The following is a 21,782-nucleotide window of genomic DNA, read 5'->3' as shown; positions in this document are numbered from 1 at the left end:
AAATTCTCTGGCGTCAGCTGGAACATGATATACCAGAGTTATGCCGGTCATGTGGGGGTTAATGGTGACAGTGTAGTAACTGTCAGGCTCCTATGACTCACTCAGCCGAACAAAATCGTCTGTCAGCTGGAATGGAATACTAGAGTTGTCCCAAGCACCAGAGGGTTAAGAATCTTAACCCTCTGGTGCTTGGGACAACTCTAGTACCCCATTTCAGCTGACTCAGACGATTTTATTCGACTGAGTGAGTCATAGGAGCCTGACAGACAGTGTCAATACCGTCACCATTAACCCACTCACGACCGACATAACTCTAGCATCATGTTCCAGCTGACGCCAGACAATTTGGTTCAGCCGAGAGAGGATCCTAGGATCCTGAGAGACACTATAACATCACAAACAAAATACAAAATGCCTTCCCTCCATCTTGAACGTACTATAATTCATTTACATTAAGTAAGCTCGTATTTTCGTATTTTTGCAGCTTATTTCATGTATCTTAGTTAAAAGAAAAAATACTACGAGCCGGTGAATAAAACCAACACTTGTAGACGAAGACTATAATTACCAAACCGTTTCGGTGGACACTGCCACCATCTTCAGTGGTCAAGATAGTGAGAGGGAGTGACATAATGACCATACAAGGGTTCCTTTTTATGCGTGTGTGTGTGAAAGGGTTGGGTAAAGGTGAGGTGGGGTGGGGTAGATTGTAAGCGGGGATTAACCCAAGGGGGATTTTGGGGGGGACATTACCGGACAGGTCAGGTGTAATTCCTATCTGACCTTACCTGTGTCGTAGCAGGAGTCTCTTCCTGCTACGACACAGGTAAGGTCAGATAGGAATTACATCTGACCTGTCCGGTAATGTCCCCCCCAAAATCCCCCTTGGGTTAATCCCCGCTTACAATCTACCCCACCCCACCTCACCTTTACCCCACCCTTCCACACACACACGCATAAAAAGGAACCCTCGTATAGTCATTATGTCACTCCCTCTCACTATCTTGACCACTGAAGATGGTGGCAGTGTCCACCGAAACTGTTTGGTAATTATATTCTTCGTCTACAAGTGTGGGTTTTATTCACCGTCTTTGATTATCACGCAAGAGTGATTCATCCAGCCAATACTACGAGCTCTGTATCTTTTCATAGCCCTTCTTCGTGACTAGCATCGTATTCTAGTTATCTATAGTTACAACTGAGCATTCAAGTTGGAGGGATCACAACTTTAAGCAATTACAGTAAACAAACAAACAAAAAGCAAGTGTCGTCCTCTTGACCTCTCGTCTTCGCAGGAATGCAGCGGTGGCGCCATCTTGTGCGTGGAATGCGTGAAGTGCAGGCTCTTGAGTGGAAGGAGCACGGAGCCACGGGAGACTTAATAATATTCGCTAGTCAGCCAGTCTAGAAGCCTGGGACATTTGCCTGAAATAATAATAATAATAGTAATAATAATAATAATAAAAATAACAACAAAACCACTCATATACATAATTCAATACCTTAGTCACTCGATCTGTCCATTCCGCCTCTTCTGTACGAGGACGCATTTCTGTAAGCTATTTTTTCTAACATGGGAGGTTCGATACGTTTGACTGAGCCTATCCATAAGACTCCTAAAGCTGAGTAAATGCCTCTGAAAGTTGCAAAATATAAAATATAAAACGTCTATATGATATAAAAACCTTTGTTCACCTTTGCGACTCGATCTGTGGCGCCTAGAACAAGTGCTGACGTCATATTTACACTTTCCTACCTTTAGACGATTTCCTGGAGCTTAAAGAAACCCTCTCGGGATGATGGGACAGACACAATAACCCCTTCAGACAGAGAATGACTTAGTTACTTTGTTCTAGGTAACCGGACGATTTTATTCAGCTTAGGAGATCCCCTCGTAGTGAAGGGATTGATGGTGACTGTATCTAACCCCTCCAGTACGAAATTTCTCTCCAGAGTTGAAGAAAATCGTCTGGAGGAAGAAAGATGAATATGGAAAAAAGAGTTAATGTGGACAATGAGTTAGATAAGACTGATTTAGTTAAGGTAGGGTAGGGATGGGACGGTTGTGGCAGGGTGGGGTAAGGTTGGGTTAGTTTTGGCAGGACGGCGTAGGGGTGGGCCGATTTTGGCAGGGTGGGGTAGGACTGGGTCGGTTTTGGCAGGGTGGGGTAGGATTGGGTCAGTTTTGGCAGGGTGGGGAAGGGTTGGTCGGGTTTGGCAGGGTGGAGTAGGACAGGGTTGGTTTTGGCAGGGTGGGGTAGGATCGGGTCGGTTTTGACAGAGTGAGGTTAGATTGGGCTGATTATGCCGAGGTAGGGTAGGGATGGGTCGGTTATGGCAGGGTTGAATAGAGGTGGGTCGATTAGGGCAGGCGAGGGTAAGCATGGGTAGGTTATGGTTGCATTGGGGAGGGTAGGATAGGTTATGGCAGCGTAGGATAGGGCTGGGTGGTGGTGGGCTCGGTAGGGTAGGGCTGGGTAGGGTAAGGTAGGCTGAATCAGGGTAGTGTAGGGTACAGAAGAGAGGTGGGTATAACTGCCGTTTAGTTCCGTCATATCCAACGCCTATTTCACTCAGTTATACTACAGTGTCTCATCAAATTTGGGGCGATCTTCTCTAAGATTTTTGTTCTTCTCCGCTTAGTTCAGTCCTTTAGTTCATTCATGACCCTTGGCTTTCCTTTTTATTTATCTTTTTTTTATGAGGTGGAGCGCAGGGGCACGAGGCTAGACCACCATTAGTCCAGAATGTTAAAGGGTAGGCCACCAAGCTACGCCCTGGTAACGTCTACACGTCAAAACATCTGTCCACCTCTGGGACTTGAACCGCGGAGCGCTGGACGCAGAGCTCTCGGTTTGCGGATGTCACTTTTACTCTTTGCTAGCTTCTGACGATATCCTACAGCTTCAGAAAACCCTCTTAGGATGACGGGACAGAATCATTTAATCTTTCAAGCCGAGAACAACTTATTTACATTGTCCTAGCTGACCGCATGATTTTATTCAGCTTAGGAGATCCCCTGATAGAGATGGGGTTGATGATGGCAGTATTTAACCCTTCCAGTTCGAAATTTCTCTCTACTGTAGAGGTGAAGAAAATCATCCGAAGGTAGAGAGAAGAAAACAGGAAAAGTAATGTAGTGGTGAAAGGGCTGTACAGGGGAGGGTAGGTTAAAGTAGGGTAGAGTTGGGTCGGCAATGGCAGGGTAGGGTAGGGTAGGCTGAGGTAGGCTAGTGTAGGGTTGAGAAGAGTAGGGTAGGGTAAATTGAACTGAATAAGTATATACAATAAAATCTGGCGATACAACAACCAGGGTCATATGCCGCCGGACGACAACGAGAATAAAAGCACTCGAAAAGATGAACTACACACACACACACACACACACGCACACGCACACACACACACACACACACACACACACACAATACAATTCATAATTAAAACAAGAAAAACACTAAAACACTAAGAACACTAAAACCACTGTATACTAAATTTTACACGGTAGTGCAGCTGCCTACACCAAGCAAAGGTTTCCCTCTCCACCACAACAAGCATCCTCTCCAAGTACCAACAGAAGACTACAATCCCTCTCCTGCCCGGTGCTCAGAGAGGTAACGAGAATCGAGACACTGTGAGAGGAAGCATGTTCTAAAAAAATAGCAAAGAGCCGCCTGTGAGGACAGAAAGGCCCCTCTCTCAGGAAAGTAAACACACGGTTGCACCCCTGAGAGGAGCCAGGGAGCCATCCTTGGTACACGCACAGGACAAACAAGAAAGGTTGGAAAATCCACATCCCCCATGGCAGCCTTCACCCTGTACCCAAACGGATGTGGATAGCGAGGATACGGCGAGGCAGACACTCCCTCCGGAACAGAGCCAACAAAATCTTCCTGAACTTTAGCAAAGACGGTGACACTAAGGACACTAGTTTGAGGCACTCCCTCCTCTTGAGGATATGAGGGAAACAAGGTGGCACCAATACGGAAAAATTCCATAATCAGTAAAGGCAACCTACCACGCAAACCAAGATGGTGACCTGCAATACCTGGCTTGTGAAACGGTAGGACAACAGCCCCGCGCCAAGAAGCAGGAGTGGACGAATCTCTCCAAATTCTATTTATAAGACTCAGGAGGAAGGACACTGCTTCATCATCCAGGTACCTCAGCACTGCATGGGGAATATTATCGACTCCGGAGAAGTGTCATGACAGGGAAAGGGTAGACCAAAGTTTACAACAAGACAAAGGGATGTTGTAAGTCTCTCCGCCCCCAGAACGGATGTCCAACACCTTAATCTCCTCCACCTCCCTAAGCCTGGCAAAAACCGAAGAACGAGTATCCCTACAGGAGACCTCAGCGGTAGGATAGGGTAGGGAACGCTAGGGAAGGGTAGGCTGGGGTAGGGTAGTGTAGGGCAGAGAAAAGTAGGTTAGGATGGGTTGGTTTAGGCTAAAGTAGGACAGAATAGGAGAGGGGTAAAATGTGCCTAGTCCAGGAACGAAAAATATATCAGTTATCCATGTAACTAGCGTTTTCTATTTCGGTAGATTATTTTCTTGTCTGCCTAAAGTATCGTGATGTACGAACAATGAGATTAGATATCGAAACTGTAAGATGCGAATTAGTTACAAAGACGGTATTTTGTTTTGGCTAAAGTTACATCGATACGTTCAGCTAAGAGCAACTCGGCAGAACTGAACAGTATATGACGTGCTAGATGAACGCTGTGACCGGAAAATAAATATATATGTATAAATACTTCAGCATACAGTAAGCGATTTTATGTTAACTGAAGAGAAGCCACCACAGCTAATGGGTTAAGTTTACACACACACACACACACACACACACACACACACACACACACACACACACACACACACGTTGCGAAAAGTTTCACTGACGAAGTGGGTGGTTACTGTCCCCCTCGAGCAAGGGGACTGGTGTGTGCGTGTGTGGTCACAGCCTTGCCCTTAGATCGGACTATATGAGCTCTCAGCTCCCTTCCGGGAGGGTAAAAGCTGACGATCACGACCATCAAGTGATCCTGACCGACCCGGTGAATTACACACACACACACACACACACACACACACACACACACCATTACTTGCAACTGGCTGGCCTATCATACAGCCATATCCTATATTCATGAAGTACAACACATCTTACATTTATGTCAATCAATCAATCAATCGACTCCAGTTAATCTAGTTTCTGTCAGAGCACAAATATCAAGTCCGTAATTTTGAAAAACCTTCACTAACTCATCGATTTTACCGTCATGATTTAGCGTTCTCACATTCCAGTTACCAATTTTAATTGTATTTTTTGCATTAACAAAGGAATTAGATTGTAATTGGGGCAACCGTGAGATTCTTAGCACCCCCTGCCCATTTAAGGGCTGCACGGGACTGGGGGCCATTATTGTTCTTTCAGAGTCCATCAAGGTTTCTTTGGCTAACTTCCTGAACACCTCGCCACTGTGTTGCAGTCGCAGTAGGCAGCTAACTTGCCTGATTGCCCACACCCGAAAGACCCAGCCAGTCACGTGCCGGCATGCTTCCCAGCCATTTCACTCTCAAGGAGTTCCTCTGCCTGGATGTGAGAGGGATGTTTGTAGAGCAAGGAAGAGTGGCTGTGCGTGATAGAAATGAATGGAGAGAAATTGTGAATGAATAAATGATTACGCAGCCTTGGGGGGATATTCTCCTACATTTGTCTGATCAGCTGATCAGGCAGATGAGGGTAAAGGGATGGGTCTATTATGATGTGGCAGGTGTAAACCAGCTCTGCTGTAGGGCCTTGCTGTGGATGTCACTGATTGCACGGCGCAATTGTCCCTCGTGCGGTCAGGAATTGTCCCTTCTCCCCCTTGGGGCTAAGATGCGAATGACCGTGTTAGAGTGGATGAGTAAGTGTCGACCTGTCTCGGCTACCCCACTTTCCTTGGGGGAAGCATCCTGGGTATATATATATATATATATATATATATATATATATATGTGTGTGTGTGTGTGTGCCCTAGTCAAAATGACCTGAGTAGGTAATTCCTTGGGGATTGGGAGCCATTCCTCACCTCACCTGTCCTCACTCCCTACATCCACCCCTCCCCTTCTTTCTCTCTCTCTCTATGTCTATTTGCCTCTCTCATATACAGTATATATATATATATATATATATATATATATATATATAGATAGATAGATAGATAGATATAGATGGATAGATAGATAGATAGAGATATAGATAGATAGACAGAGAGATAGATAGATAAATCGATCTACAGAAAAACAGCCAGATAGATATAGGTAGAAACAGACAAGTAGACGGATAGATAGTTTTGTGTGTGTGTGTGTGTGTGTGTGTGTGTGTGTGTGTGTGTTCTAATACAGTCTCCCCATTCCTCTTATTTTTTTTTACGTCAATATTATCCACACAAAAGAAACCTACTGTAACTTATAAAAGATACTGTACCCACACAGTGAAATTGTGGGAAGTGCCATAATAGAACGAATTAAGCCCGACCAGAATCGTATTCTTCCATATGAATAGTTATCGACACAGTGAAATCAAGACCTACTGTAACATCTTACACTGCGATGGTTATATCGTGAACATGGGCCTCGTCTAGTTCCTATGTTGGTATGTAAACCCATATGCTTAACATCTATCTATCTATCGCCCGACGCCCTAATCCCGCAAAGGGTGGCCGCAGAGAAAACGCCTCCAAGTCGCTCTGTCACCCACCATTTGACTACCCTCCTCCCAACTCACCCCCCCCCCTCCCTCATATACCTCTCAACTCCATCCCTCCACCTCATCCTCGGTCTACCCCTCCCTCTCCCTCCCTCCACCTCACCTACATACACCCTCTTAGTTAGTCTTTCATTCTCCATACTCTTCACATGTCCAAACCACCTCAGTGCATTTCTCCTAATCTTCTCAATCACATTCACATCCACCCCACAACGTTCCTTCACTTCTTCATTCGTCAACCTGTCCCTCCACGTCACTCCACATGCTCCTCTCAAGTAACTCATTTCCACTGCTCTCACTCTTGACGTGTTCCCCTCTTGCAAAGTCCACGCCGCGCTTCCATACGTCAGGGTAGGGATCACAATACTATCATGCAGTGACTTCTTAACTTCCATACTCACCTCCCTATTTCTCATCATTGCTTTCAGTGCACAAACAACCTTCCTTCCCTGCTGTACCCTTTCACGCACTTCATCCCCCAAAGTTCCATCCTTACTCATCACACTACCCAAGTACTTGAATGCACTCACATTCTCCGTATCCTCACCAACTAACCTCACTGCACACTCTGTGACTTCATTCCCCTCGAATACCACAACTTTACTTTTGTGATGAGTAAGGATGGAGGTTTGGAGGGTGAAGTGCTTGAAAGGGTACAGCAGGGAAGAAAGGTTGCTGGTTCTTTGAAAGCAGTGAAAAGAAACAGGGAAGTGAGCATGGAAGTGAAAAAGTTACTACATGACAGCAGTGGCGGCGCCAAGGGAGGGCTTGGGGGGGCTTCAGCCCCCCCAATAATGAGCCAAGCCCCCCCATCAGCCCCCCCAATATTGCCAGATTCCAAAGGCGAATTTAGGCAGGACGTCCCTTATTTGAACTTTCAATTTTGTATTACTATTTACAAATAATACACAAAAGTTGACGAAACGAAGTGTTATAAGTTTAGGAAAAGATTCAAGACAATAGATTAAATCGTGATTATTATTTTTAGCTGTTAGCATTTAGCAGATTCTGAATGATAGTAATTTCACGGAAATTACGGAAAATTTATCAGTTGACTCAACTTCTAAGGAAAACTTCCAGCCTAGTTCTAATACTAAGGGTAACTTATGTTATAATATATTCTGTGAAATTCTTGTAATTCAGATGGTTAGTTTACATATCCTATAATGAAAATGATAAGTGAAAGTAAAATACAGCATTATTTTATTAAACTACATTAGCCATTCTTTTAGTGTATTACGACTGTACGAGTATTATCTCGTCTTCAGAAATATAACTGAATGTCGATTATGTCATAATTCGAGGCAGGAAGTTAATAAATTTGAATATATTTGATTAAAATGAAGTAAAGGATTCACACTGCTATAGGGCCTACATGGTCCTAGGCTCCTAGCCTAGCCCAGCATTAACGAATCGAGTGCACGATGAGCCATTCCTGTTCGATTCCTGTCAGCTACCAGACCAGTCTACCACGCGACGCGGTTGTGTGTAGATCTCCGAGTCTGTTGGCTGTTAATTGCTTAGTGCAGTAGACACTGAATTACTGAGCAGCTGAGCTTATTAGTTGTGGTTTTTGTCTTGCACTGATTTACAGGTATGGTGTAAGTTGATTTTTTTCTACTTAAAAATGTATATAGGCTACTATAAGATTATAAGAAGCTGTGGAAGGAAGAATAAAATAGTGTGAAAATATCTGGTCTGTTGTAATGCTAATATGCAGTTTTATGCTTCTGTGATCTGTGTGCTTGTTTATGCTGTTTTCCCTGTTTATGAAAGTAACTGATGGTGGTTTATCATATTTGATCACATAGGCCGGGTTGATCATGGAACGCTACCTGTTACCCAAGATTCCCAAGAAGAGGCTGCGAGATGATGATCCTCCTACAGACACACCTGCTGTTAATGAGGACCTGGACAGTGGTGATCGTGATTGTGAGTCTGCAGCCTTACTAGGTGAGGCTAGTGCAGAACCCCAGCCACAAGAGGGCACTTCTCACACCCATGGTGAGAAACTACTACCTGGACCCAAGGACCTGAGCCAGCTTCCAGATAGTGGTCCCACCTGTCCAGACTTGAAGAGATACCCAGCCACAGAATACAGTGGCCAGTCAAGGTCATTCAACAAGAACTGGCGTGATCATCATTCGTGGCTGGAGTACTCCACGACCCTAGATGCTGCATTCTGCTTTGCATGTCGTCATTTCGGTCATGTACACTTAAGCAAATGTGAGAAGTCCTTCACCCATGACGGCTTTTGGAACTGGAAGAAGGCAACCTCATCTCTGAAGTCTCATGATAATTCAGCAGGACACAAGTTTTCTATGCAAGCTTGGGCAGAGTTTAAGATGCAGAAAACAACAGGTTCTAGGATCCTACATGCTTTTAATACCAACCATGAAAAAACTGTAAAGGAAAACAGACATTACATTAGAGCAGTAATAGACGTACTGCTCTACACAGCCTGCCAAAATGTTGCCCAAAGAGGTCACAAGGAAGACACTGATTCTGGCAACAAAGGTAACTTCCTGGAACTGCTGGACCTGATTTCCAGGTATGATGACATTGTCAAAAAGAAACTGAGTGGTGGTCCTGGCAATGCTAAATATACGCACCACGATATCCAAAATGAACTGCTCGCCATCATAGCTTCAATACTCAGAGAGGACATCAGCAACGAGGTCCTAAGAGCAGAGCATTTTGCCCTAATGGTGGATGAGACCAAGGATGTCAGCAAACAAGAACAGCTGTTCATTGTGGTGACGTATCTCCACAAACAGAGCCTTCATGAGGTGTTCCTTGACTTCACAGCAGCCGAGGGTCTGGATGCAGACTCATTGCTCAACAAGATCTTGGAGACCCTGGCCAAATGTGGTATTGACCACAACGCCTGCATTGGCCAGTGCTACGATGGAGCTGCAGTCATGTCAGGGCACATCAGTGGTATACAGGAGAGGTTTAGGAGAAAGGTACCACAGGCTGTGTATGTCCACTGTTATGCTCACAGGCTCAACCTTGTGCTCGTTGATTATGTACACAATATCCAGGCTGCAGCAGAGTTTTTTGTGGCTATACAGAGCTTGTACAAGTTCTTCTCTATGTCAGTAGTACATGAAGAATTTATAAAGGTGCAAAAAGAATTAAATCCCACAAGGCAGCACATAGAGTTGAAGCAACTGTCTGACACAAGATGGACCTTCCAACATGCTGTTTGTCTGGCAGTGAAAAGAACCCTACCTGCCATAGTGACAACCTTGAAACGTCTCATGGAGGGAGACAATGCACACAGAGCCACTGAGGCAAAGGGCCTGTGCATCCTGCTAGATCAGCAATTTGTGACAATTCTGATGGCCATGGAAAAAGTGTTACTGATGACCAAACAACTGTCAAACCACCTCCAGTCACATGACCTTCAGCTGGCCTCTGCAGAGGACTTGATGCAGTCTGTCATGTCTGGACTGACAGAAATGAGGACTGAAGCTGCCTGGAAGGAGTTAGAGGAGGCTGCTGAGGATTTGTGCAAGGTAGTTGGGATACGCACTGAGACTGAGCGTCCAGGTAGACAACGATCTGCTCCCAGACACCTGGATGAATTCATCATAACATCCAGTACAGGTCAGAGGGATGGAGCTATACCAGATGCCAGGAGAAGGACCTTCTATGCCATCATAGATAGAATGCTCAATGAGCTGAGCAGGCGATTTTCATCTGATGCCTGTAATGTTCTGATGGGTGCTGCTGCCTTGAATCCTAAGCACATTACATTTCTGGACAAAAAAGTGCTGTCAGGAATGGCAGCCAATTATGGAGTGGCAGAGGGTGATCTTGCAGTGGAGGTCCACCAATTGACAAGACTAATAGCTAGGAAGAGAGACAATGGCCTGGAAGTGTCCACACCACTTGAGCTCGCAGCCATGCTGGAGCCATACAAGGACGCCTTTATAGATCTGTATAAACTTGTATGCATTGCAGTGACCCTCCCTGTCACCTCAGCTGCCTGTGAGAGGAGCTTCTCATGTCTGAAACTCCTCAAGACATACTTGAGGAACAGCAGTGGCAACAACCGCACCAGCAACCTTGCTGTAATATCAATTAATTCTAGGAGGGCCAAACAGCTGAACATTGATGCCATTATAGACACATTTGCTGCCAATCACCAGAACAGGCGCATAGTTTTAAAGTAATGTGACAGTCGTTACACCTTGATTTAAAAATTCTTCTGATTCTTCAGACTGTATTAACTTCATAACATAGAATTTTTTTCTGTCATGTTAACTGCTTGCTTACACATGATGTCTAAATTAATTGAGTTAAACTTCAATCTTATGGAATAAACTGGAAATAATAAATGTTATTATGTTGCGTATACATTAATCTGAATTTCCTTGCTAGTTTTATGTATTTCATTTGGCGGAATTTTTGATGAGATAAGAAATGTTATACATTAACACCGCAGTTTCAAAGAGTACAGGTGTCTAAAATGAACCTCAGTACATTCGGATATTATGAATATGTACATATCAATTTTCCATCAACACTTCAGTTTGATGACATTTTGTGAAGGCCCCCCACATTTTACCCCAGCCCCTCCTCAGCCCCCCCAATGAAAATTTCCTGGCGCCGCCACTGCATGACAGTATTGTGATACCAACTCTAACGTATGGAAGTGAAGCTTGGATGTTGTTGGAAGGACACAAGTCAAGAGTGAGAGCAGTGGAAATGAGTTATTTAAGAGAAGCCTGTGGAGTCAAATGGAGAGACAGGCTGACGAATGAGGATATAAAGGAGCGTTGTGGTGTTGATGTGGATGTGATAGGAAGCGTTATGAGGAACACACTGAGGTGGTTTGGCCATGTGGAGAGGATGGACGGTGAAAGACTGACGAAGAGAGTGTATGTGAGTGAGGTGGAGGGGGGAAGAGAGAGGGGGAGGCCGAGGATGAGATGGAGGGATGGGGTGGAGAGGTATATGAGAGAGGGGGGTGTGAGTTGGGAGCAGGGCAGTGAAATGGCGGGGGACAGGGCGACTTGGAGGCGATTTGTTTGTGGCCACCCCAAACGGGATTGAGGCGTCTGGCAATGGATAGATAGATAGAACTTTCAGATTCCTCCTCCTACACACTGTCCCAAATTCATTCACCAAACCTTGCAACTCTCATTCATCTTCACTCAACAATACTGTATCATCAGCAAACAGCAACACCGGAAGCTTCCAAATGCTTAACATAATGTCTGAATTAATGGCATATCTGTCACACTGATCAGAATTAAGACGTACTGTAACGATATCTTATACATGTACTTTATGGGTTATAACCAGGACAACACGACTCTCATCTAGTTCCTATGTTGATATGTAAACCCAAATATCTAAGTATGTATGTACGAACTAATGGCATACTCATCATATTTATCAGAATTAACTTATTATAAATCAATTACTTACTTACTAGGTACTGTGCTATATAATGGAGTAGTTTTCTCAATATTCATTGTACTCACCAAAGATCCTGCGATGGGTGAAAACAGAGGAGGACGGTACACACTGTCCCTGCAAGGAAAATGGAATGATTACTATAACTGCACATTATATGGCTACATAAAACTAATATTATAAATGTGGATTTCTCTCAGAATAAGGCATAAAAAATTGTCATTCCAATTTGCGAATATCTCTGCACGTACATGTTATCTCATGCATGGTGTACACTAACATTTTTTTTTATATATATGCTTGCCTGGTGCACGTGTGAGTGAATGTGTGAATATTTTATGTATACATGTGTGTGTGTGTGTGTGTGTGTGTGTGTGTGTGTGTGTGTGTTTGCTTCGTGCTCCATGTGTTTTCTGTAACTGTTGCTGTGTTTTTCGTCTGTTTTACATATTTTGTTTGTGCTTTGTGTTACTGCAGCTTTATATGCTTGTATGTCTCGTGTGACTAAAGGTGAACTGCTTAAGAACAGTTCCTTTTATGGATACGATTGCTTCTTCCGGAATACAGCAAATGTTTTCAGTTTATTTCGCTCTGTGGACGATTGTATAAGAGCGTCGTGGAAAATACTGGAATTAGAAAAACTGCAGTAGATACAGCCTTGTTTACCAGATATCCTGCCCAAGTTTCATTAGCAGATACGTTGTCCAAGTTGAATAAAATCGTCTGAAGTAAGAATAAGCTTGAAGAGACGTTGCTGTACTGAAAGTCATTGGATATGCCTTGTTTTATGTCTGTTCGTATGTGGCTGCGAGATAACAGACTCAGGTTCAGTCTTTTATGGCAAGCGTTAATAGATATCTCAGTGCTTTCTTTAATATGGATGTTAATATATCACTGGAATGTTTCTAAAGCTTTCCGCCTCCTCTCAAGTAAAGATGTTTACTGTCTATTACACTCTTCCAATTGGTAACATCACTGGTGTGTTTACAGATCCCCATCTCTCAGGCAAGGGTGTTTACTCGTCTCTGTTACATGGGTGTCTATTACACACCTCCTATTGGTAATCTGTTGATGGTATGTTTTTCAAAGCCTCCCACCTGTCTCTCGTGCAACGGTGTTTATTATCTATTACACTCCTCTTATTAGTGATGTGTCAAGAGCATGTTTTTAGATTCCGACCACCCTCGTGCAAGGCTTTTTACTGATGATTACACGGAAGTGAAGCTTGGACATTGTTGGAAGGACACAAGTCAAGAGTGAGAGCAGTGGAAATGAGTTATTTAAGAGGAGCCTGTGGAGTCACGTGGAGAGACAGGCTGACGAATGAAGATATAAAGGAGCGTTGTGGTCTTGATGTGGATGTGATAGGAAGCGTTATGAGGAACACACTGAGGTGGTTTGGCTATGTGGAGAGGATGGAGTGTGAAAGACTGACGAAGAGAGTGTATGTGAGTGAGGTGGAGGGGGGAAGAGGGAGAGGGAGGCCGAGGATGAGATGGAGTGATGGGGTGGAGAGGTATATGAGAGAGGGGGTGTGAGTTGGGAGCAGGGCAGTGAAATGGCGGGGGACAGGGCGACTTAGAGGCGATTTGTTTGTGGCCACCCCAAACGGGATTGAGGCGCCTGGCAATAGATAGATAGATAGACATACACCATATTGGGAGTCGTACACGTCCTCTCTGATTATACGATGACAACTCTCTCAAATCATGCATGGTCTTCTCATAGCCTTCATCAGCCTCTGAACCACGTAGTCTCGTCTGCTTATGCGTGCACTCCTCATAGTCCTAATCAGACATCAGAGCTACCTATCCAAGCCGTATATTACTGTTATCCTGTGTTCTTTTTATCGTTCTTCTTTTTTTCACTTTTTCTGGCCCCATTCATGCTTTTCTGCGTTTTGTTTCAGTCATTTGCTCTCTTTATCTCATACTCTGTTCCATTTGTTTTTACTCTCTGCTCTTTATCTCTTATCCCACCTCTTTTTCTCTCGTATTCCTGCCACGGTCCGCCAGTTACAATATTTCACGGTTTATGATGCAGATACGAGGCTGTAAGTAATGACCAGGCAAGATGATATATTGAAGCCGTTGCGAATCAAACAGACATATGGTAAAAGGTCAGACACAGACTTACACATGCACTTCTAAACTGAACTGGAGTAAATATAGAGAGAGAGAGAGAGAGAGAGAGAGAGAGAGAGACAGACAGACAGACAGACAGAGTATAAATTTTTCTTTACAGAACACAACTCACACACCGTAAACACACACAGACACAGACATACACACACACACACACACACACACAGATACACACACACATAGACAGACACACACACACCATCTTCTACTTGTACACAGAACCGGCGAAACTTGGACTGTTACACCCGTAGACTTTCAGAGAGCATAATTTCTTATATAGCGATTTTATGGGCGACCGAAAGTTAGGTTAGGTCACTTTGGGCAGGGTTTGGTCTGATTAGATAATTTTTGGTTGGGTTGGGTTCAGATCGACTAGATATAGACGGATTAGGTTAGATTGCTTTAGAATACGTCGGTTTTGATATATTTTGGGTCGGGTTCTATTGGGTTGGGTTAGGCTGGGTTAGGTTCGGTTGGATTTGGTCATTTGAGGCTTGACTGGGTTGGGTTAGGTCGGGTATGGTATGGTTAAGTGAGACTGGGTAGGATTAGGCAAGGTTAGATGCGGTTAGGCTGCATCAGAATTAGTTAGTTTAGGTATGGGGAGGTTACGTGAGATAGTGAGGTTAAATACAATTAGACTGGGTTAGGTGAGGTTAAGTTAGATTAGTTTGGGTTATTTTAGGTTGAATTAGGTCACTCCAGGTTAGGCCAGGTTCAGTTCCAGCAAATATGGATAGGTTAGGCGCAACTGGCCTAAAATAAGACTCAGAAAACGTTATAAACACAACCCCCTCCTCCCATCTGATTCTGTGACCTACGTCTTGGCTTCAGTCTTTCTCTCCCTATTTCACTCTCTCGTAAAAGTCTTGGTCCCTGTCGAAACGCCTAAATTTACTGCATTGTCAAAGTGGTTTATGCATTGCGGTCTTTTGTTGGTCGGTCCTTCCAAAGCCAAGTATCGCACGAGGTGGACGTGGTTTTGTGTGTGTGTGTGTGTGTGTGTGTGTGTGTGTGTGTGTGTGTGTGTTCGTGTGCGCTTGAAGCTGTGTGTACTTGAGTAATGCCCACATGCACACACAAAGGCCAGGACAGTAGTGTGTGTGTGTGTGTGTGTGTGTGTGTGTGTGTGTGTGTGTGTGTGTGTGTGTGTGCAAACGTGTGTACTTGACTGATATCCACATGCATACACACAAAGGCCAGGACACACAGAGTAGTTGTTTATGTGTGTGGGTTTATGAATAGACTACACTTACACTCAGGCCAGGACAGACATAGGGTAGTGTGTGTGTGCGTATGTGTTTGTATGTGTTAACAGAATACACATACAGAGTACCATGTGTGTGAACAGAATATGTAGAGTAGCATGTGTGTGTGTACGTGTGAATAGAATACACATGTAGACGTGTGTGCTACCCACACTGACACCCTCTAATTCTTTCAGCCAGGATTGGAGACGTAGCGTGTATATGTCAGGACTCCATATTATAATTACAAATCATAATAGATAGCATGATGGATAGATAGATAGATAGACAGATAGACAGATAGATAGAAGCAGCAAGTACGTGTGGACATTCAAGTGCATAAACATACATACCAGTTCTCACAAACCACTTACTAAAGTCAGTCAATAATATCTTTACAAACACTCCCGACGCAGTGCCAAGCGACATAGGTTTCATAGCACCCTTTTTTTTTTTTTTTTTAGGGATTTATGTGTATTAAACCTTAAGGATTCTTTAGTATGTTGCGTTTATTGTTTTGATATAGACAATTTCCATCAGTAACCTTCAGAATGACACCAAGGTGTAATGTACAAAATAATTCGCTATGGAAAACGTGTTAGCAAATCTCAAGAGTCACATATAATATGGGCCAAAACCTTATGACATCTAACCTTCAATCCGATGACCTAACAGTAATGAGGGGGAAGTGAAGACTAAAGCTCACCATTTCAAGTAGGAAAGTCTGCTTCCTAAATGAATAAAATTGCTTGTCGGTATCCACACTATAATGAACCCCTTCAATACGATGTCTACTAGATTTAATTATTGCAACTACCAGGAGATTTTATTCAACTTATGACATCTCAAAACACTTCACCTTAAGTGGAACTGCGGAGACAGACAAAAAGAGACAGACAGAAGCAGAGACTAACAGAGAGACAGAGGCATAGGCAGAGGAAGATTTAGAGAGAGAGAGATTGGATCAGTTACAAGGACAGGGAAAACTGAGGAGAGGAAATCAGGTAAGGAGAAGGGTAGAAAGACCGAGAGAGAGACTGAGACAGAGAGAAGGAGGCAGAGACAGAGAACATGATGCAGAGGTGAGTGCATGCAACTGAATGACGTAAACGTGAGAGGATGCGGGGTTTGGAAGTGGAGGAAATGGAACGATTCTTTCAGTCCAAAATGGAAGAGGCTGAAAGAGTGCGCACATATTCATTCACGCAAACACTGATACAAGCACTGATCAGCACATGCACGCACACTAATACACGCAGGCACTAATAAGCACTGATACACACAGGCACTGATACACTATCTATCTATCCATCTATATACCTAGGCTGCTTCCCCCAAGGAAAGGGAGGTAGCCGAGACAGGACGACACACTCCCCATTTACTCATCCATTCAAACACGTTCATTCGCATCTTAGCCCCAAAGGGGAGAACGGACAGATCCTCACCGCACCACACTGCACAAGGGTCAATTGCGCAATGCAATCAGTGACATCCGCAGCAGGGCCCGACAGCAGAGCTGCTTTACCCCTGCCACATCATAACAGACTCATCCCCTTACCCGCAGCTGACCTAAAATAGCTGATCAGACCAAATGGGGGAGAATATCCCCTCAGGGCTGCATCATCACTTATTCATTCACAATTTCTCTCCACCCATTTCTGTCACGCACAGCCACACTTCCTTGCTCAACAGACGTCCCTCTTGCATCTAGCGCTCTCTTCACACTGTCCATCCATCCTATTTGTGGTCTTCCTCTCAGCCTTACACCTCTCACATCAGATCTAGTTATCTTTTTCACCAATCGCTCATTATCCATTCTCTCCATATGCCCAAACCATCGCAACACCCTCTGCTCAACTCTACCAGCCATCTCCCGAACAACTCCAGTTCTCCTTCGCACTTCATCATTCCGCACTCGATCCATACGCATCACTCCACACATACTCCTCAGACACCTCATCTCCATTACATTCAAACTTTTCCTCTCTGCTACACCCATATTCCATGTTTCAGCCCCATACAATGCAGTCGGTACCACAACACCCTCATACAGCCTTCTCTTTACATCCATTCTAAGCAAACGACATCTAAACACTTTTTTCATTCCTCCCAGCACCTTTCCTACTTCATTTATTCTAAACTTCACTTCTGCATCTATTCTTCCATCCACAGAAACATGTGACCCTAGATATTTAAAACACTCTACCTCCTCAAGCAACTCCCCATTCAAAACTATATTCATCCCCCTACCATCTACCAACCTCGTACACTTCATCACTTTACTCTTTTCCCCATTTACTTTCAATTTCCTCCTTTCACACACCCTTCCAAACTCCTCTACCAACTGTCTCAATATCTCCTCTGAATCAGCCACCAGTGCAGTATCATCTGCAAACAGCAGCTGCTTCAGATTCCACTCTCCACCATCAACATTCACCAGACTCAGACCTCCACCTAAAACTCTTGCATTCACCTCCCTTACAACACCATCCATGTAAATATTAAACAACCAAGGCGACATCACACATCCCTGTTGCAGCCCCACTCTCACAGGAAACCAATCACTCACAGCATTTCCCACTCTTACACATGCTCTACTATTTACATAAAAACTTTTCAACCCTTTTAGTAACCTACCATCAAGTCCATACAATCTTAAAACAGTCCACAAAGCCTCCCTATCAATTCTATCATACGCTTTCTCTAAATCCATAAATGCCCAAAACACATCCTTACCTTTCGCTAAATACTTTTCACACACTTGTCTCACAGCAAACACCTCATCAACGCATCCCCTCCCTCTCCTAAAGCCACACTGCTCATCACCAATCACTCCCTCTGTACCCTCTCTAACTCTCATAATTAACACTATACCATACACCTTACCTACAACACTCAACAGACTTATACCCCTAAAGCTAGTACATTCATACTTATCACCCTTGCCTTTATACAACGGGACCACACAAGCACTTGCCCAGTCAATTGGCACCATACCTTTCTCAAAGCACACATTCAACAATCTTACTAACCAGTCAACAGTAGTCACTCCACCACCCTTCAGGCTTGAGATTTTATTACGTCTTGTGGTATTATTCTTACAAAGCTCATGGCCTCATAGTGCCAGGGATTGATTCCTGGCACTGCAGCATCCTATCCTATCATCATCAGCATCATCATCATCATCATCATTGTCGCTGTTGTCAATGAGCAAGTAATATGAGTACCTAGATTAAGTTAACTGGCACTGTATACTCTAGTGGTGGAAAGATCTACTTAGCCTACTCAGCCTGGCACTGCCACTAATCCTAATTATCATCATTAGCTCTCATCATTAGGCATTATCATTATCAACAGCTCTGCCTCCTTCTCCCACCCAAGGATGGGGTGAGGAATTCTCAATTAAAATTTCATAAGTAGGGGAGCAACTGTAATACTCTGTACATCTCAACTTGGCTAAGAGTGATTTAGAAAGGATGTCTCAGTATTGCCATCCTTGTCTTACTCTGGTTCAGGGCTTTGGGGATTGGCCTGCAAATGACACAAATCTTTGCCAAGTCAAGATGGACAAACCAAAAATTTTCTAACTCACTTTTCAGAAGGGCGGTAATAGCCGTAGTTGTAGTGGTAGGTGTAGTAGTAGCAGTAGATAAGATTTGAAGACAGATGGCCTAGGGTAACCTCTTCTGACCAGTTAATTTCCTCACAGGTTAAAGGCCACTGTGTTACAAGGAGCCTGCAGCACCAACCCCAATGTAGCATTGTCGCCCATCGCAGCATCGACATCGATTGCTGCACTGCTAACCCCATCACAGCAATGACATCGATTGCAGCATCACTAATCCCACTGCAGCATCGACATCAATCACAGGATCACTAACCCCATCGCAGCATCGACATCAATCGCAGCATCACTAACCCCATCGCAGCATCACTAACCCCGTCGGCAGTGGTAACACCAACACAGCAACAACGGAAACATCAACACGAGTTTCACAGGCAGCCCCTGAAAATGTGGCAGGTTTTTAGGAGATAATCTCAGCTCTGTTGATAATTTAACTCTTTGTCTGTGGAGGTGTTCAATACAGATCTTAGTTAACTCTTAATGTATTGGTGCTGGAGTGGCACTACTAGGATGAAAGGGGGGAGATTGCCTTCCCTATCCCCCAACAGGAGAAAGGTGCACTACAGAAGGGTAACTCAGCCTGCCATCCACTGAATTCATATTCTGATGGGCCTGGGGTTGCAACTACTACAGCTACTAGTACACGAGAACAAATATGAACAAATCCATTTTACATCATTTGTCTGGCTCAATTCCCTGGTAATAGTCCCTCATGTACTTCCTTATTCCCAGAAAGGAAGATTGTGGACTGCAGCAGAACATGACAATCCTATGGTTCTGCATTATTTACATAATTCTTAATGACTAGTATTATTCTTGTGTTACTCTTTTGTTACTACTCAAGACTGAATATGAAAAGATAGCAGTTTAGATAAATAGGTAGTAGGAAACGGGGTTGTAGATAGACTTAATTTCTTCACAGAGAGGGCTGTCTCCTAATATGAATAAAACAGTCTGGTGGTAGCAAGTATAAACTATATGACATCAGCAGAAGGCCCCATACTACAGGTCCCTTTGGCAAAATAAAAGATGTCACAGCCAAAAGAAAAAAAAAAATCCTGCACTTTTCCCCCCATGTAAGATGAGGTACTTTAACTGGTTATAATAATAATAATAATGATAATAATAAATCATCCATCATCCAATCCTATCGGCCAATGAGGCAAGTTGATCCTAACATTTAAGATGAGAGTGACCAGCCTCACTCATCCCTGAATGGCATTACGTGAGCAATAAACTCCAACCACCCCTTGGATATAAACCTTCACCAGCTCAATCCAACTGGAACATCACAATTACCCACTAAGTCACCAGGCACAAAAATTTGGTTATATGATTACCATCCAGCACGGTAAATGTTTCCCTGGTGTACAGGAAACCATTTGGCTTGTCACTCAGTGTAAAGTCACCCACAGGCAGAAGGAAGGGGAAAGAATGAAGGAAAGAAAGACAGAAGAGGGGGTGTAAAGTCACCTGTAAGCAGAAGGATGAGGAAAGAATTAAGGAAAGAAAGAGAGAAGAGGATGGAAGGAAAGAAGGATGGAGGAGAGGAAAGGGCAGACCCCCGAGAGCAGCTCTACATCGAGTGAGTGGATGGTGAGCGCTCCCACCTACCACAAATAATAATAATAGTAATAATAATAAGTACTTTAATAACCCTGTCTCCTGCCATTTCACTGATCCCCCCCTCTCATATACTTCTCCATTCCTACCTTATCCTCAGTCTCCCCTTCCTTCTACCTCAACTCCCTATTCCAAATAAGGAGGATGGTGGACCGTAGGCGAAAGGGAACTTCTGGTTTCCTGTCCAGGCAGCTGGCTGGTATTTATGTGGCAGCTGGTTGGTATTAATTTGAATTTCTTCTCCCCCCCTGCTCCCTCTCTGTAGGCGGTTTCCATGGCTCAGTCAACTCACAACACCTGAAAATATACTACACATTAGTTCTTTCCTTTCAAACCTTGATTAACAAAGTAGCTTGTTGGCAGCAAGAACATTATCATCTGGAGACAACATGAGTTAAATAACTTGTCAATACCAAATGCAAGATGTTTTCAATAATAATTCATCCATCCATCCATCATCCAATCCGTCATTGCCCCATGTGGAGCATAGGAGCCCGGGGCTAGGTAATTGGTCCCGACAATTATGATGAGAGTGACCAGCCTCACTCATCCCTGAGTGGCATTACATAAGCAATCAACCCCAACCACCCCTTGGATATAAACCTTCACCGGCTCAATCCAATTGGAACATCACAATTACCCACTAAATCACCAGGCGCCAAAATTTGGTTATATGGTTACAACCCAGCATAGTAAATGGTTTCCTGGTGCACAGGAAACCATTTGACTTGTCACTCAGTGTAGTCACCCATAGGCTGAAGGAAGGGGAAAGAATGAAGGAAAGACAGAAGAGGGAATGTAAAGTCACCGTAGGCAGAAGGACAAGGAAAGAATGAAGGAAAAAAAGACAGAAGAGAATAGAAGGAAAGAAGGATGGAGGAGAGGAAAGGGCAGACACCCGAGAACAGTGCTACATCGAGTGAGTGGATGGTGAGCGCCCCCACCTACCAC

The 21,782-nt window shown here is 44.0% G+C and overlaps 1 long non-coding RNA gene across 1 annotated transcript; it reads right to left on the bottom strand.

Moving 5' to 3' along the window:
• Positions 1–1,276: 1,276 nt before the first annotated feature.
• Positions 1,277–21,071, bottom strand: LOC145390048 (uncharacterized). Its single transcript, XR_013895565.1, has 4 exons — positions 20,921–21,071; positions 19,176–19,589; positions 12,261–12,309; positions 1,277–1,425 (listed from the first exon to the last, which is right to left on the bottom strand). It is a non-coding gene; the product is annotated as an uncharacterized LOC145390048 (long non-coding RNA).
• Between the last annotated feature and the right edge of the window lie 711 nt (positions 21,072–21,782).

This window comes from Coenobita brevimanus, unplaced genomic scaffold (assembly GCF_032717465.1).
Source record: "Coenobita brevimanus isolate Jiangsu-jjx unplaced genomic scaffold, ASM3271746v2 jjx.HiC_scaffold_2773, whole genome shotgun sequence".
NCBI lineage: Eukaryota > Metazoa > Arthropoda > Malacostraca > Decapoda > Coenobitidae > Coenobita > Coenobita brevimanus.
This window is presented reverse-complemented; position numbering and strand designations above follow the sequence as displayed.